Source organism: Crocuta crocuta, unplaced genomic scaffold (assembly GCF_008692635.1).
Source record: "Crocuta crocuta isolate KB4526 unplaced genomic scaffold, BGI_CrCroc_1.0 scaffold13, whole genome shotgun sequence".
Lineage (NCBI taxonomy): Eukaryota > Metazoa > Chordata > Mammalia > Carnivora > Hyaenidae > Crocuta > Crocuta crocuta.
The window spans coordinates 7,297,152-7,310,020 of NW_027530007.1; positions in this window are offsets into that span (position 1 = coordinate 7,297,152).

Genomic DNA, 12,869 nt, shown 5'->3' on the forward strand with positions numbered 1-12,869 from the left:
GGAGGGGGCCGGGGGCCGGGGGCCGGGGGAGGGGTCCAGGGTGCACGACTGAAACAGACACCCTGTGTCCCAACCCAGACCAAGGAAGCTAATGTCTTGCCTCTGCTTGAATGCTTTCAGGATGGGGAGCTCACTACCTCTCAATGCAGATTATTCTGCTGTCTGCTTTAATCACATTCTTTAGACGTTCTCGACGTGACGTGGTATCCAGATTTTTCACCATCCTGGCGTGTTCTCCCAAGACAATTCAAAATGTGCCAAAATCCTTAAAATGTGGTCTCCAGAACAGAACCCAGTACCACATCAGTATAAGAAAATGGGGAAAGATCTCCTCTCTTCTGGATATCATACCTCTGTTAATACAGCCTCTTCCTGCTGCAGCCCTTACATGTATCCATCCCAGAGCAAGAGCCCAAGGCCCTACACGCAGCAGGTGCTCAGCTAGTGCCCGGCGAGTCACCAGTGTCATCTAAGATCCCAGGACTCAGCCCCAGAGATGCTAGGTGTGCCAGCCTCCCGACCCGTCTCCAGGTTCCCTTTCCAGGAAAGGCCCGTTGCCAGACGTGACGTGTGGCACGATCCCACTTGAACGCACTGGGCCTTGCATTTGGGCGAGCTTTCACCCACCGCGGTCCGTGCTGAGCCCAGGCCTTGGGCAGTAGTGGGCGAGGTGCAGGGAGTGTCAGCCCACAGGGCAGTCGGCCTGTGGGCATAGGCCCACCCTCCCCTGGCAGCTACCTCCCCGGGGCCAGGTTAGGGGGTGCCACAGCCTCACAGGGCCGGCTTGGCATTTTCTTGGGTGTCGTGGCTTGAAGGGTGGCCCCGCCCAACGCTTGCCCGGCATCGGGGCTCCCGCCCCCCGCAACGGGCCCAGGTGGGCCACAGGAAGGTGCCCAGCGGGGCCGTCAGTGCCATCTGTGTGTGTTTTGGGTTGGGGGTGCTAATGGCTGAGCCCTGTGGGCGGAGGCCCCGGCCCTGCAGCCCCCAGGGGGGACCGTCCCGGGCAGCTCCTGGGGAACGGTGGGGAGCTGCTGCCCTCCAGAGGCCATCTTTGGTACTGCACCCTCGAGCCCAGCCTGTGGCAGGGGAGAGCCGGTGTCCTTGGGCCTTGGCCCGTGGGGACCTGACCCCCACTCAGTGCTTTCCTATAAAACCCCTCTTCAGAGCCCAGCTTGGCCACCGCGGGGTTAGTCGCCACCCCTGCCCTGGCTGCCCAGTACCTATCTGGCCCCACCAGCACCCTGAATCTGGCTCTGTCCCCAGCCTGGGGGCCGTGGAGGGCAGGCGTTCAGGCCTCCAGCCTCCAGACGTGACAGGACGGCGCCTGTGGCTCTGAGCTGCCCGGGGCGGGTGCAGGCAGCCTCTCCGTCTCATTTCCCCTCAGGCCTCCTCTGCCCTCTGGCGAGTCCTCTGCTGTCTGTTTGCCGCCTTCTCTCTTGGCCCTGGATGCTCGCGGGGGTGGGAGTGGGCCGATCTGCAGAATGGTGGCCGGCCTGCCCGGTGTCACGGAGCTGCGTCCGTGCGTCCGTGCGTCGGGCCTGGACGGGGCTGGGCAGTCAGCCAGAGCTCGCTCACACGCCCCAGCCTCCCTTCCCAGCCGAGGGGGTTTCCCAGCCTCCCTTCCCACCCCAGGGGGTTTTCAGCCTTGAGAATTGAAAGGCAGCTGTTGTGTGGCCGCTGCTTCCCTCCTTTCCCATGAAAGCCTTGGAGGTGACCCCACTGTCCCCTCCTTGGGCCCTGGGTGCCTTTGGAAGGTGATGTGCCTGGCCTGCCTGGAGCTCCGTAATGAGGGGCTTTCGCCACCCAGCAGGCGGAGGGTGTGAACCCCCGACCCCGTCGGGATTTCCTCTAGAGAAGTCACAGCTCAGGTCTGCGGGAGCCCCCTTCCCATGGCCTGAGGGCCCCCTGTGCCCCTGGACGTCTTGCTTGATGGCTGCCCAGAGAGTCCGCGCCCTGGGGCCAGCGCCCCCCCCAGGAGGCCTTTTGGCCTGACCATCCCAGTGTCCAGTGCCAGGGGCCGAGGACCAGCAAGGCCTCGGGGCGTGTCCCCACCTCCCCTTCCAGGGCCGAGCGCGCAGTACCCGCTGCCTGCCCCTCCCTTCCCGGGAATGTGCCGGGCGGAGGGAAGGGGCACAACCGTCTCCTTTATTCCCTGGGCCCTGGCACCGGGCTGACCCATCCCTCGCTGCAGGGTCCCACGGGTGTCGCATCCAGCCGGCGGGCAGCTGGGAAAGGTCCCGCCGACCTCGGAGGCTGCCGTGGCCGTGAGTGGGCCTGAGGACAGAGGCTCCTCTGTGCTGGGTGAGTGGAGGCCCAGGCGGGGTGGGGTCGACAGATGGGTGTGGGGGCGGCTCGGGAGCCGGTTGCCAAGCGGGCCCGGCTGCCTGTGTGGCCCTCCAGGGCAGCCCCGCCGGGAAGAAGTCTCAGCTTGGGGAGTTCACGGTCACTGGCCCTTGTCCCCCAAACAGCAAATGGTCATTACTTGCTGTGAAGCGCCTACTGTGTGCGTGCTGTTTGCATCCTTTGATTCAGTTCCTGCAGAAAGTCCCTGAGGGGTGTACGGCCTCATCCCCGTTACACGGTGGCGCTCTGCCCATTGTCCTGGCTGGTGAGCGGCCCAGTCAGGATGAGTCTGTCTGACTGCTGAGCCCAGGCCCCTGTGTAGCAATCATGGATGATTTCGGGTCTCCAAAGAAGTAGGGAATTTTTAAAAATATGAGTGTGTCTGCCTCCAGTTGAGAATTTCAAACATTGTCAGTATTTCACTTGGGTTGAAGCAGGTCCCACAATCATCAGCTAGAAAACTGAACCGAAACCACAGGAAGCAGATGTTGGTCAGCAGGTAGGAGAGGAAGATGGTTCCTCGGAGAAAAGCAGCAAATCAGGAGAGCCCCTCCCCCACCCCCCCAGATGCATGGCTTTCGTCCACGAGGCAGAACACAGTGGTCTCACTGAGTTGGGGGGACAGACTGGGGTCCAGGGAGGCGAGGGAGGGGGTGGGGACCCGTGGGCAGCGGTGCAGACAGAGCTCCAGAAACCCTCCGGAAGCGCGACTCTGTGCACATGCAGAGCAAGGTCCCAGGAAGCCAGGAAAAGAGCAAACAGCTCCCAGGGTCCATGCACGGCTGGGGACACTTAAATGCCAGTCACCCAGAATGAAGAGGCCTCGTGGCCACAGGGCATTTGATGGGGACCAAAGACCACGTGTCAGGTGTGAGCTTAGCCTTCGGGTGTGAAGGCTACTCTGTGCTTGAACCCATGAGCTGTGCGATGAGCCTGGCAAAGCCCCGGCCCGTCTCTGTCGTCACTTAGCCCCTGTTGGCATGAAACTCAACATTTTTAAAAAGAAGTCAACAGGGGCGCCTGGGTGGCTCAGTTGGTTAAGCGTCTGACTTCAGCTCTCGTCATGATCTCACAGTCTGGTTTGTGGGTTTGAGCCCCACGTCGGGCTCTGTGCTGACAGCTTAGAGCCTGGAGCCTGTTTCAGATTCTGTGTCTCCCTCTCTCTCTGACTCTCCCCTGCTCACGCTGTCTCTCTCTCTCAATCTCTCAGAAATAAATAAAACAAACAACAACAAAAAAGAAGGCCAACAAAATCTAGGATCCTAACAATTTAGCATTTAGAAGCCTCCAGCACCTGGTGAAACATGACCGCATGTGTGAAGAAGCAAGAGCGTGTAACCAAGAGAAAAAGCAGCCGACAGACACAGACCCAGAAAGGCGCAACGATAGGATTAGCAGATAAGGTGCTTCAAACTGTTATAGCCAAGTCCGAGGATCTAAAGGAACCTATGCACAGAATGAAAACAGACATGTATGGTGAATATAATCAAAAGAGAAAGTACAATCCTAAACTAGGAGAAGCAGCAGATAAGATGCTGCAGAGGAAAAGGTCCATGAACTTGAAGGTAGGCCGATACGAGTTATCCAAAAGGAAGCGCAGAGAGAGCAAAGCCTGCAAAATGTAAGCCGAGGCTTGGTGACCTGGGGGTGGTGTTGGTGTAACGTAAATATGTGGAATTGGGGTGAGGGGCGAGAATGTCTGTTTGACAGAGTCGTGGCCAAAAATATTCCAAGTGTGAGAAAATCCGCAAGCCCACAAATGTGAGAGCCTCAGGAGCGCAAGGACCCCAGCGCGGCACCTGGCGCTTCACAGTCGAATGGGAAGGACGGAGAGAAAACCGTGAAGCCTTAAGAGAATCAAGACACGAATCATGGCGGAGTCATCATCGGATGACCATCACTGGGGACCCCGTGAGCCTGGAGGGACTGGACCACCTCGCTTGCCTGCCACCAAGGTACCCGTTTCTGGTGAGGACATCTGTCAGAACCGAAAGTGAAATCAGGACATTTTAAGACAAAAGATGAGAGAATTCACCACCAACGGATTGGCACCACAGGAAATGTCAAAGAAAGTTTTTTGGGCCAAAAGGGAAGGATAAGGGAGGTAAATTCAGGTCTGCACAAGCAATAGAAGCCCATTGGAAACTGTAAACACATAAATACACATGAGATTTTTTTCCTGGGTGTATTTAAATAAATTCTTTAAATTTAAAAATATTGTCATTAAAACTTTTTTTATGGGACACCTGGGTGGCTCAGTCAGTTAAGCATCTGACTTCGGCTCAGGTCATGATCTCGTGGTTCATGGGTTTGAGCCCCGCGTCGGGCTCTGTGCTGACAGATTTTTTAAATTTATTTTTGAGAGACCGAGACAGAGCACAAGTGAGGGAGGGGCAGAGAGACNTTATTTAAATAAATTCTTTAAATTTAAAAATATTGTCATTAAAACTTTTTTTATGGGACACCTGGGTGGCTCAGTCAGTTAAGCATCTGACTTCGGCTCAGGTCATGATCTCGTGGTTCATGGGTTTGAGCCCCGCGTCGGGCTCTGTGCTGACAGATTTTTTAAATTTATTTTTGAGAGACCGAGACAGAGCACAAGTGAGGGAGGGGCAGAGAGACAGGGAGACACAGAGTCAGAAGCAGGCTCCAGGCTCTGAGCTGTCAGCACAGAGCCCGATGCGGGGCTCAAACTTATGNTCTCTCTCAATCTCTCAGAAATAAATAAAACAAACAACAACAAAAAAGAAGGCCAACAAAATCTAGGATCCTAACAATTTAGCATTTAGAAGCCTCCAGCACCTGGTGAAACATGACCGCATGTGTGAAGAAGCAAGAGCGTGTAACCAAGAGAAAAAGCAGCCGACAGACACAGACCCAGAAAGGCGCAACGATAGGATTAGCAGATAAGGTGCTTCAAACTGTTATAGCCAAGTCCGAGGATCTAAAGGAACCTATGCACAGAATGAAAACAGACATGTATGGTGAATATAATCAAAAGAGAAAGTACAATCCTAAACTAGGAGAAGCAGCAGATAAGATGCTGCAGAGGAAAAGGTCCATGAACTTGAAGGTAGGCCGATACGAGTTATCCAAAAGGAAGCGCAGAGAGAGCAAAGCCTGCAAAATGTAAGCCGAGGCTTGGTGACCTGGGGGTGGTGTTGGTGTAACGTAAATATGTGGAATTGGGGTGAGGGGCGAGAATGTCTGTTTGACAGAGTCGTGGCCAAAAATATTCCAAGTGTGAGAAAATCCGCAAGCCCACAAATGTGAGAGCCTCAGGAGCGCAAGGACCCCAGCGCGGCACCTGGCGCTTCACAGTCGAATGGGAAGGACGGAGAGAAAACCGTGAAGCCTTAAGAGAATCAAGACACGAATCATGGCGGAGTCATCATCAGATGACCATCACTGGGGACCCCGTGAGCCTGGAGGGACTGGACCACCTCGCTTGCCTGCCACCAAGGTACCCGTTTCTGGTGAGGACATCTGTCAGAACCGAAAGTGAAATCAGGACATTTTAAGACAAAAGATGAGAGAATTCACCACCAACGGATTGGCACCACAGGAAATGTCAAAGAAAGTTTTTTGGGCCAAAAGGGAAGGATAAGGGAGGTAAATTCAGGTCTGCACAAGCAATAGAAGCCCATTGGAAACTGTAAACACATAAATACACATGAGATTTTTTTCCTGGGTGTATTTAAATAAATTCTTTAAATTTAAAAATATTGTCATTAAAACTTTTTTTATGGGACACCTGGGTGGCTCAGTCAGTTAAGCATCTGACTTCGGCTCAGGTCATGATCTCGTGGTTCATGGGTTTGAGCCCCGCGTCGGGCTCTGTGCTGACAGATTTTTTAAATTTATTTTTGAGAGACCGAGACAGAGCACAAGTGAGGGAGGGGCAGAGAGAGAGGGAGACACAGAGTCAGAAGCAGGCTCCAGGCTCTGAGCTGTCAGCACAGAGCCCGACGCGGGGCTCGAACCCACGAACCGTGAGATCATGACCTGAGCCGAAGTTGGACGCTCAATCGACTGAGCCACCCGGGCGCCCCGATAGTAGACTATTTAAAGCAAGAGTAACGACAGCCCATCCCAGACTTCATAACGCGTGTAGAAGTAAAATATACTAAAAGCACAGAAGACGGAGGCAAAGAATAGATTATAGTTCAGCAAAGTTCATATATTTTATGTAAAATGGTATAAATCACTTAAAGATTGATACTGGTAAAAAACTTAGACAGAGTATTTGACCCAACCCAGGACGTAAGAGTGATGAAAGTCCCCTCAGCAATGGAGGGACCGAAGGGAACTCCCTCATCCAGGTCCAGGCTCGTCCAGCCGGCGTCATGCCCAGTGGTGACGGACGGACAGTGTTCTCTCCCGCAGCTCGGGTGCGGGACAGGGCGGTCCTCACCAGTGCGGCGGCGCAAGAGAAAGGGCTCAAGCTGGAAAGGAAGAAGTAGACCTGTTTCTCTCTCTTCGTCGCTACGTTGAAATGGCCCCAAAGCGTCTACAAGTCATTGGAGAGATTAGAACCCATCCCCCGCTGTCCCCTCCCCCGGCTCCCTCCTCTGTCTCTCCAGCTTCCCAGCGAAGACCCTCCCAGGGCGCCCGGGGGGCTCAGGCGGTTCAGCATCGACTCTTGATTTCAGCTCAGGTCATGGTCTCGAGGTTCGTGGTATCCAGCCCTGCGTTAGGCTCTGCACTGACAGTGTAGAGCCTGCTGGGACCCTCTCCGCCCCTCCCCTGCTCTGTGCGTGTGCACACTCTTTCTCCCAAAATCAATAAATACACATTTAAAAGCCAAACTTCTCAGAGTTGGGTATTTATTCACCACATGCATGTTTCTATCCGCTTCCTGCTCACATAACCTGCTGTAAACCGTCCAGAAGGTTTCGGCTGGAGTCTGTGGCTCTGAGGTCCGCGCCAGGCCGGGCGGGGCTTNCTGTGGGGGAAGGGCTCCTCCCAGGGCCAGCTGGTCGGGTGGGGACCCGCCCTCGCCAGCCTGGGCCTAAGTTCGAAGCCTGTTTAGGGACCTCGGGCTTCATGATGGATCCATGCCTCAAAGAGGGGGTGGGCGGGACACGCTGTTTGAAAAAAATCAGGTTAATTGAGGTGCAAGGACCTGTAATAAGACCGCCCCTCAGAGGACACTGTTAGTTGAGTCTTGCACAAGTGTGTAGGTGTGTAACCGCACTCACACCCCACACAGCTTCCCCGTCCCCACGGCTCTGCCTTTTCTAGAATGTTGTGTGTCTGTGGTTGTTTCTTTACGGATGAGCAGCGTTCCTTCCTGCAGATGCACGCTTGTGTTCCCAGAGACCGGACATACCGACAACAGGCAGATCGTCCGCAAACACGGGACTCTGACCTCTGACCCACAGACTGAGAGAACAACCTAGAAAGTCAAACAACATCCCCTGGAACAATGAGCCCTAAGGGGCCGGGATTGAACCGTTGCTGGCGGCTTCCCAAAGTATCGTCCTGCCCCCGACTCAGGAGCAGCCAGAGGAAGCCACGAGCGCCCCCAAATAATCACGTGGGGCACCTGCTTCTGGTGAGTGCCTCCGGCTCCCCAGGCCCCATCTGGGCTCACCTAGAACCTTCCTTCTTTCCATCAGGAGGCTCCCCCAGGCCCCTGCCTGCCTGTTAGCCTCCCCAAGTCAGGTGCTGGCGGCGGACCCCTGCTGCACGGAGCTCTGGGTAAACGCTGTCCGCCTGCTCCCACGAGGCGCCTTCCTGCGCGGCCACGCAGTGCGTTCCCTCGCCAGTGGACGGACAGCCGTGTCTTCCCGGCCGGGGCTACTGCAGATAAAGCCACGGTGGACATCGGCACACAGGCCTCTGTGTGGATGCCGGTTCTCAGCTCACTGCGTTCTAGAAGCCGGCTCCTGCTCTCCACCGGCTTTACCCGGAACCTCCTGGTGGGTTCAGGAATCTGAGGGCCACAGGCCAGGTCCCTGGACAGAAGAGGCGGCTCTGGGTGGCCCCAGCCCCCTCTGCGGGGTCTCAGCTGGTGCCCACGCTCCCCCTTCTCGCAACCTTAGAATTCCGTCATCTTCTGCCCTGGCCCCTGGAGCGAACCCGGGGTAAGCTGTGCGGAAGCCGTCGCCGGGGCCGCCGTAGACACAGGCGCGTTTTCCTTCACAGACCCTGGGATCCTGGCTGGTGGCTGGAAGCCACCTCCTACCCCAGAGCCCCGTCCGGCTCCTCGGGCCCCATGAAAGCCACCTGGCGTCGGGCCATTTTACCCTAAATGAGGATGCATCTCGATTTGGGGAGGACATTTGCTGCCATGAGAAATAAGGTTAACGATTCTCAAAATAGCTTCTCTGCAAATAACCAACAGGCCCACTGGCCCCACATGAATCTGAGGGCGAATTCAGAAGCCTCTCTTTTCCCAGAAAACAGATTCCTCATTGACACTTTTTCTCCAGTTGATTTCTGCACCCCCCTCCTCCCTCCCATTTCCAAAATGGAGCCTTTTCCTCAGTCCTTTGTGCGAGGAGCTGGGCTCCAGAAAGACAAAGTCTGCTTGTCAGCAACTGTGTCTCTGCTCTTTCTTCCTCTGGGTCCCCCGACAATAAGGCTATTATCAGATGGCGCCCTTGTGGTTTGGATTTTCCTCTCCCCTCAGGGCTAATGAGGAGGAAGGTTGCGGGGCTGGACGGGATGGGAGGGACGGAGCCCCCGGGCCACGGTGGGGGTGCTGGACACTGTCACCCCGTCGCTGCGAGTGATTTGGAAGCGCAGCCATTCGTCAGACCCATGATTCTCATGATCTGTCCCCTGAGAACGGAAATGTATTTCCCAGAGACAAGCCGCTCAGGCCGCCTCTCTGCCTGGAGCTCTGGGGTGAGCCCTGCATCTGACCACCGGGGCTTAAGACCTCACCAACACTTCGTCAGTCACATCTGGGAGGAAAACAGCCTTGAAATCTTTAAACGCTTCCCCCTACCAATGCCTCACTGGGGAAACACACTTCACTTGATGGTATTAAGAGAATAAAAAGGCTCAATGCCTCAGATTTGGGTCCAGGGATCTTGTTTCAGGATCAACTTCTGCTCCTTCCCTTTCAGGCTACCAGCGCTGCTGTTGCAGGGACCCCAGGCCCCCTCCCCATTCCTCCTGTCAGAGCACGTTCAGGCCCCTCAGAGGCACTGCAGTTCCCAGAATCCACGTGGGAACTTTCCTGCAGTGAGGGTCCTTATAGCAAATCATTCATCCACCCATCCGTTCACCCATAATCCATCCATCCATCCATCCATCCATCCACCCACAATCCATCTATCTATCCACAATCCACCCATCCATCCATTTATGCACTCATCTAGTCATCCCTGTATCCACAATCCATCCATCCATCTACAATCCATCCATCCACCCTTCCATCCATCCATCCATCCATTGACAATCCATCTATCTATCCACAATCCACCCATCCATCCATTTATGCACTCATCTAGTCATCCCTGTATCCACAATCCATCCATCCATCTACAATCCATCCATCCACCCTTCCATCCATCCATCCATCCATTGACAATCCATCTATCTATCCACAATCCATCCATTCATCTGTTTATCTACACTACATCCACCCATCCATCCATCCACTCATCTATCCATCCCTCTATCCACAATCCATCCATCCATCTACAGTCCATCCATCCATCCATCCATCCATCCATCCAACCGTCTATCCACTTGTGCAACCCATCTTCTACCAAGAGAGTGTTTTAGGCTAGGCCTTGGAGATAGAGAGGGAAGTCCCAGCATTTTCCATCTTTGCAGCCCCAAATCCAGTCACGTGGTGATTTCTGACCAGGGAACAGGCTCAGGAGCCTCTGGGTGTCCTGGGGGCCTGAGAGGCTGTGGGGAAACTCTGGGCCAGACACCCCTACAGCTGTCAGGAGGAGGGTACAATCACCCAATTCCTCTTTTTGACGCTGATCTTGTTTTCTTCCCGCCTCACACACCTGGGGAAGGCCGTGTGTCGTTTTGGTGAGGGTGGGGCTGTTGTGTCAGACAGACAGCTCTTTGAGTGTGCGAGGCACGCCTCCCACCTCACCTCCACACCCTGGTGGAAGGGGAGAGGCCACAGGGAGGACTTCCTGGTGTAAGACCCCGGAATTTAGGGGCTGGACGCTGCGCTTGAGTGGGCGAAGGTGGGTGGCGTGTAAAGGAAGGGTGAGGAGCTCCCCCCCCCCGCGCCCCCCCAGCTCTTTGTTCAGCCCCAGTCCATCCGGCCGTTGCCTGGAGGGCAAGCTCAGGTCCCGGGTGGGGACAGTGCAAGGACAGTAGGCACAGCCATTGTGGGGGGCTGGTCAGTGAGGAGGGCCGGCCGGTGTGGAGGGCTGGCTGGTGGGCAGGCCCTCCCTTAAGAAGGGGCGTGTTTAGGTTTGGCCTTACGGGATGCGCTCCTTCACCACTGGAGGCAGACACGCCCGGAGGCCAACATGCCTTGGGGGAGACACACTCGGGGAGAGGCCACCGGGAGACCAGCACAGTCACCGCAGAGCCTTCGGGGGCGGGGCACTTCCCTGAGCTCGGGCAGGTGATCGCAAGGGTGCCTGCCCAGGTGGTAGTGTCGAGCTGATGGCTTTGCACGTCCCAGAGACTGTCCCCGAGGCCCCTCGCCCCAGGCTGGTGAGCCGTGCCGCTGGCCACACTCTGACCCCGAGTCCTTCCCCATCCCGGGGGCCTCCGCTGCCCCTCAGTGAAGCTCGCGGGCACCAGGGCTTAGAAAAGCACACAGATTTATTGCATATCAATCTCATGTATAAATTCATTGTAGCATCGGAAAGGTTACATTTGGCGCACAGTCCTATTCTACAGCACTAGCCTCGAATCAGCTGCTCCTAGGCATCATCTTAAAGACGTTTCTCTACACAAGCACATCTGTCTTTATCACAAGCATCAAAATGAAATCGGCAGAATCACTCTCGATGGTTTGCTACACTGGGTGTCTTTGCCTTTGTGTTCTTCAGCGATTTCCACGTTGATTAAGAACTGCGCTTTGGCCTGAGCAGTTCTGAGCTCCCAGCCCGGAGGACGTAGACCCTAATCACAGAATTCAACAAGTGCATCTACGGAATTCTCCTTTTCATAAAAATTTCACGAACAGACACAATAATGACCGCGAAACACGAGTCATGCACGGTTTACTTATAACAGAAGCAATTTACAATCACGGGGACGTGGGACACACACCGGCCTCTTTCTCAATGGTTTTATGTTTTTTAAAAAACGTTCTATGAAAGCCTGACGTTTACACTTGATTTCTTTTCCAACGCTACACAGTTCTAAAAGAAAAATGAAACAAAACGAAAACAAAAGAAAACCCAGAAAACGAACTGAACCGGATCTGCGATGGATCAACGGCGGGAAGGGGTGCGGGCGCGCGGGCGCGGGCCTTGCCAGCAGGTGCTCGGACACGGGGCCTCGGCTCGCCTCGCCTCGGGAGCACCGACAGCGGGAAACACGCCCAGAAACCTTGGGAAGCGCTCAGCTCACGAGTGAATTGCACGTTTGGAAACTCAAGCTGCCTTTTGTTTTCTTTTCCAAAAGCCAGGGGACGAATCAGTGACGGAAAGGAAAACACCACAGACCCGGAAGGCAGGGAGGGAAAGAAGGCTCCTGGTCACGCAGGAACGTCTTGTCACAGTATTGCTCGCTGCTGCAGACAGTTTCATGGCTTTTGATACCCGGCTGACCTCCACCGACCGGGGGCGGCCCCGGCCTCGCCACCCTGGCCGGGCGGGGCGCGCGCTGCCCCCCTCGCCGCTCCCCCGGGCAGCACAGTGAATACAGCTCAGTAGCTTTCAGTCACTTGGGCAGGGGGACGGGGCGGGGGGACCACGATCCAGTGCTTCGAGGCTTCAAGGCTACCACGGGCGAGAACGTATTTGGGCAAGTGCTTTGCGGACGCCGGGTGAAGAAGCAGCTAGGACGGAGAGGGCCCGGGGCCCTGCGAGCCTCCAGGGCCAGCCTCGGGCCGTGGAGGTGCCGGGCCTGTCGGGGTCTGGGCAGTCCGGTGGTGCTCCTGCCTCGGACAGGAAGGCCCCCGCGGGCTCGCCCTGTGCACCCGGGGCCCCGGGCAGGCTGCAGGAAAGCACGCCCCCAGGTTCAGAACAGGGGGTCTCTGGGGCCTACTCGCGGAGGCCCTGGCTGGCCAAAGGGTCACAGCTCGGCAGCAGCAGGGGTGGGGTGGGACGGCGTCGGCCCTCCGGGAGCCGCGGTCTGAGGGACGGAGGGGAGGGCGAGGAGCCTTCCGTCTGAATTTCCGTTAGGGGATGTCAGGGACCCCAGCCGAGTGGTGCCCGAGTGCACAGGCCCGATGCTGGCCACCACCCACGGACACCGTGGCCAGCCAGCCCGTTCCCCTGTGGCAGCCGTGCCCTGAGGCTGGGGTCTCAGCATTCTGGCTGTCCAGCTCCCCGGCCCCCCACCGTCGGGCTGCGCCTGACCGGGCCGTGCGGGGCTGCGGCCCGGAGGCGGCGGAGAGAGGCACCAGGCGCGGGGAG